Source organism: Buteo buteo, chromosome 28 (genome assembly GCF_964188355.1).
Source record: "Buteo buteo chromosome 28, bButBut1.hap1.1, whole genome shotgun sequence".
Lineage (NCBI taxonomy): Eukaryota > Metazoa > Chordata > Aves > Accipitriformes > Accipitridae > Buteo > Buteo buteo.
In genome coordinates, this window is record NC_134198.1 from 8,484,908 (window position 1) to 8,490,907 (window position 6,000).

Consider the following 6,000-nt stretch of genomic DNA (forward strand, 5'->3'; position numbering starts at 1 on the left):
TTTATTCTGATATGCATATGCTATTTTAACGGGCAAAATACTCCACAATAATTGAGGCTCTTTATATCATCTCAGTAGGGTATGTAATTGGTGCCCAAGCACTGTACAATTCCTCTTCAATCAGTGGTGTAGGCTTCTGCAATTTGTCTCATCTCCAGGTTGCACAAAGTGACCACACTGTGAATACGCTGTACTCTTAACTTGTGTGTGTTTCACATTACAGTCTTTTTCCACAGTACCTGCCTTTGCTTCTTTAGCTTTATCACAAGGTGGTTTGTTTGGTTTTAGTGTGTTTTTTTTAAAATCTTTGTTGTTCAAAGAGAAGAGAAAGGGCTTTTATTATAGATGTCTAGGACAATACCAAGGTCTCTGTTACATTGTAAGTTATTTCTTCATCTTTTCTGTGTTCACTGCTATATGCAACTCGTAGTCAAACAGACTTGTGAAAGTGATATCTTTGGAACTTCGGAATATTTCTAAGTAACTGTAGCTCAACAGTGGTTTATATTTGAATATTTGCAGTTTGAAATACATTGATTCTGTCTTGCTCGTTGAAATAAAGATCCGAAAGTTCTGTCGAGATGGACTCTGCAGAGTCTTGCAAACTGGCAGTCTTCAAAATAGTTCTTCTACTCACGAGAATAAGACCAGTACATTAGTTTAAAATTAATACATTTTACAGTGGCATACGTACACTAGTTTTTAGATTCTGTGCTACTCTCAGTTACTGAACACTAGTAAGACGAAGCTGGGAAAAAGTAATGTCTTAAGCAGCATGGGTTTGCTTTCCTTCCTAGGAAAAGCGACTCCATTTGTCTGTTTCTTCATGTGAGGAGGAGACACCTTGATTACATATTTAATGTAGACTAACAGCAGTGGTTTAGAATCCACAATAACTTCAAGGTCATTACAAGTAGCGTGTGAAGGATAAAGGGAAACGCGGTGCAAGGATTCCACTGCTGTTGACAACTGCTGTCTCTGCATCAGTAATCTGCTTTGCAACTACCAAGCTTTCATGGGGTTAAGTTTAAGAAAATTAAGGTGTCCATGACTGAAATTTTATATTCAGTCTCGTTTCTTCAGAAAGAGTAATTAGGCATATTTACACAATTACATTTTAGTAAACTATTATGCCAGCTTAACTGTAACACATATTCTGGTAAAAGTACATTAAACAGCAATCCAAAAGCAATTTAGCTGCTGAAGGCATTATTTTCTATCTAATTATTCACAAATTAATGAATAAAATTAAATTCCAATCACTGAAAAAATGAAGCAGTGGTGAGAATCAGAACTACAGATTAGTTAAAGCTATGCAATGCATAACAGAATTAAAGCTTTCTTTTATTCAAATTCAATGCTTAAAAAAGAACAAATCCATCATCTTGAAATTTGACTTGTAGCTTGACATTAAAAATAATATGAGTAGAATTTTCAGTGGGGTAAGCACAAAACTAGTTCAAGTAGTGTCACTCTCAATTAATGTACTCAGGTGGTGTGCCCATTAAAATTCCCACTTGTGGGTTCAGCTCTCTATGCAAATGGGGTCATTACCTGGAGAATTTAATTGGGTATGACACTGGGAGTAGGAATTTTCCTTTCAAAATAAACCTACTTGCACACATTTTCACTAGAAATTTGATTGTTACATATACTTCATATTGTTTGGCTCTATAAATATTTACCAAAATTGAGAATGTTTTCACTTACTTATTTTTTTACGGGTGATTCATAATGCATCAAAATGATTTTTAAATTCTTCCATGTATTGCATATGCAAGTCTTGTTACAAAAACCTGTGGTGAAAATGTATTTTTTGGTGTTAAAATGATATTTTTACATGTTTCACATCCTTTTAAAGCTGGTATTAATTTTTATACCATCTGAAAGCAGAACTGTAATATTTTTGTAGTGTATCTACAGGTAAAGGAAAAAAGGCTATATCATACTGAACTTTTATCTCACACGTTGTTTGGAAAGGACAAAAATATACTGTGTTTCTGAGTAATACTAACTTCCAACTTTTGCTGGAAATTGCTTTGCAGAATCATCTGTACAAATAAGCCTAACAGTGAAAGATATTAATTCCAAAATGCGCACACAAATATTGTGGAAACACAGAAGTACATGGTTGGAAGGAACTTCTAGAGAACTTCCAGTTCAGCAGTCCAAGCTGAAACAGTGTCTAAAAACATGTTCTTGAAAACCTCAGATGAAGGGAATTTTGGATACTCTAAGGATAGTCGGCACTAGCGCTACTGTAGTCTTACAGATAGAAAGCTTTTTTCTAACATCCCATTTAATCTTATTTCTGCAAGTAAGACTGATGTATCCATGTTCTATTCCCAGTGGATGTGTAGAACAATCACCATTCTCTTGTCATAACCTTTCATATATTAACCTTTCATACAGTTTGTGTACTCCTGTCTAGTTTTCTCTTACCTAGTCCAAAGAAATCCAGTCTAGTTTCTTCAACCTGTCTTCTTCAATACGGCATTCATTTCGGGCATTAGAGACGGTATGAGCTACGCTTCTCATTTCAAAGTATCACAAGACTGAGGGAACAACTTGTGAAGGGACTTTCTCTGCTAATGAGAAACATAGGTGTTGGATGGTATATGGGGGAAAGAAATATATTCATGTCTGTAACACGCATGGATTTCTGTGGCAAGAAAGTTGACAGTATTTCAGTTGCACCTTAACTTCTGTAAAGGAAACAGTCCAAAGAATCTACATAAACACTTGGAAGATTTGCATGGGACTTGTAGAAGACTTTTTAAATTTCCAGGGTGGAGGCCTGCAAGTGTTGTCTTAGCAAACAAAGAGAGAAAATGAGTCTACCATGTCATTAAAGCTTATCTCCATTTGTTACTTCTGTATTTTTGCTCTGTCTCAGCTTTCAACTTCTTGCCATTTCTGTTCAGCACTCTGTGTACTACTCCAGCATCATCCATGTTTTCCCTAAAACTTCCTGTGCAGTTCTATTGGTTCTCATTGCTTCTTTGATGCCTAATACATATTTATCTATGAAAAAAACCCCTGCTACTGAAGAGTGGTGTTTTGCTTATTAAACTTACCTGCAAGTTTGTGGTAGCCTTACAATGTGGTTTTAAGACTTTAGGCGAGAGTGGATTTTAACATAAACTGCATTTCAAAAGGTTGATGCTACCTTACTATTCTTCATGTTCAAAAATGGTAATTAGAATTTGGGGGAAGCTCATTTTATTCTTGGGGAAAATCATTGGAAGCTTGATCTGGAAACAATGACTAAATTATGGAAGAAATGCTAATGCACGTCAATATAGTTTTATGGGAAATACTTCTTGATTGTTATTCACTAATGAGAATAAAAGTTTGGCTGATAAAAATAATTGTATAGCCATAATATACTTGAGTTCTTAACACACTTGGTTTAGGACTTATATGACATCCTGATTTGCAAGATGATACTTTAATATGTGCAGATGATGTGGACTGAAACTGAGTAACTGATAGGTCTCAAACAGTAGTTGTCAAATGAAATCATTGTAAAAAGGGTGATTTTACAGAGGTTCTGTGGAAATTGGTACTGTGACTGCCACTATTCAACATTTTCATCAATGACGTGGAAGCATTTCTAGCAGAATTTGTAGATGAATCAATAGTTGATGGAACAGTAAATTAAATATGTATCTTGTTACAAGGTGCTTATTTAGAGCAATCAAGACCTGGTAGGATAGACCTCTTCCTCTGAGAAAATATTTTTCCATGCTATGAAAGGGGAAGGAAATATTTAGAATTTACTTTGCAGAAAAAAGGATTAATTTAAAACACTTTGAAAAGACTTGAGGGTCATGATGAAGGAAGTAGTACTGAACAATGGTTTTCAGTTGAAATGCTGTGGCCTTTCATGGTGACCTTTCGATTTTGAAATGGGTAATGCAGTGAGTGGAAGCAGGGAAGAGTGTGTACTTAGGAAACCAGTTTCAGAACACTGCTTTCTGACCTTCATGTTTTGAAAAGCAGAAAGAGTCCAAAACAGAGTCACAGAAATTATTCAGAGACATAAAATTGCTTTAAAAAGAGAGAATTTCAGAGCTTCTCCAGCAGAAGACTGAGATGTGACTTCACCACACTGTACCGCTATCGTCACAGGCACAAATTACTGTGTTCTGAAGCTTTTCTTATTCTGCCAGAGATGCAGAAAGAGCTAAAATCTAAAGCCAAACAAAAATTGATGGCCAATTTCTTACCTGAACGTAACTGTGAAGATAGTAATGAGTAGAACAAGCTACCAAACCCACGATTTGATTACCCACCTCCTGATAGTCTTAGCTCACAACTGAATGCTTTTCTGAAAGATACGCTTACCTTTAAAAGGCTGTGTGTGCATATGTATACATACATACATATATATAGAAAAAAAATATATATAATCAATAAATATTGAACTCGATGGAATTTTATTTCCTTTCATGTTAGAGAGGTTAGATGAGGTGGTGCACCTCATGGATTTGTTGTCTAGCGGCAGTAAACGATTATTTTAATCGTTTGAATGGGGTTCGTAGAATTCTTACTTTTGTCAAACATTAAAAAGAATAGAAAGAGATGTTTTTCCATAAAACTTTCATTGGCATAATATCTCTATCTATTCTAGGTGTATAAAAAAAGGAGCAGTATTCTGGGCTGTTTATCCCCTGTATTCAGTGAGATTATCTATGAGGAAGAGGCGTTTTCTTACCTGTGCTCGTGTACATGTAAGACACGTGCATCAGATAAAGCAGGGACAGGTCTCCGGGGTCTACAAGGTGGATTGCTCCTTGACTGTCTCCCTGTAACAGGTTCTATAACTTCTCTGTGGGTTGAGGTTTCATCTGGTGGGGTTTTTTTATTTCCTTCCTTACCCTTACTGGTGGGAGCATGAGAAGTACCAGTATACGCGTTTAATCTATTGAAATGGACTTGAAATGGGGCGCTTTTTTGCTAGGGCAGGATCTCCACAACACAAAGATGTCTGTCCTCTCTCGCGGTAGCTGTCTGGGATAACGTGGCCGTCACAGATGTTTCCCATACCAACATTCAAATATGGTGAATGTAGGTTATAGTTCTGGACTAATAATTCAAATAAAGATTAATTTCTATTGCAAAAATGTAAAACACATTAAATGTTAATTTCAAGGGCAAAGCTAAATTGAAGTCCCTAAGAAAATACTTTAAATTAGATGAATTACCTGTAAAACAAACATCATAGATAAAAAGTGAATTTACTTAATATAAAAAAGTTAATAAAATGGGCTGTGAAAGGAAGATGAGCAGCAGTGTTAAGACAAATAGTCCACTCACACTGAAATAAAGCATGAAAGTTCACCTAGATATAGAAGTTTATGGAAAATTTACAAGACAAAATGCATTCCGGTGTATTAAACAAAGGACCGCTGGGATCTGTGTGTTGTGAGCTGTCGGTAGGCTCATCATAACCATTACAAATCTGCTCTGAGAGGTTGAAAGAGCAAAAATACAGAGCTAGAAGGCCCAATTCCTCTGAGCCAGGGAAAAGAAGTGGGTACTGGCTTCTTTTTTTGTACGCTCTCCCTCCACGTGTTGCAATGCAGGAAATGATAGAGCAGGTGGAAAGGTCAGGTGTGTGTAGAGAATTTACCACACATTTCGCTTCCCCGCTGTTTAGTTAGAGGTTAATACAAGGCTGCGTTACATTGATGCAGCAATAGTTTTGCATTCCCCTACTTCAGGAGAAATTTAACTCACAAACTATACCATTAGATTTTTTATTTATTTATTTCCCTCAGTTTACTTCCTTGGTTCTGTGGTGTTCTTGAGGGAGTCAAATGATAAAATGAAAATTGACCCCTGTGGAAATCATAAGTAGTTTGTTAGACGGTATTGTACGACATGTGGGGATTTCTCCAGTGACAGAAATGAATTTTCCCCTTTTCTTAGCCTGGTTTCCAGAGAGAAAAGGGCTTTATAATCCACTGTGATGTATATGCTTGCATGTGTGTT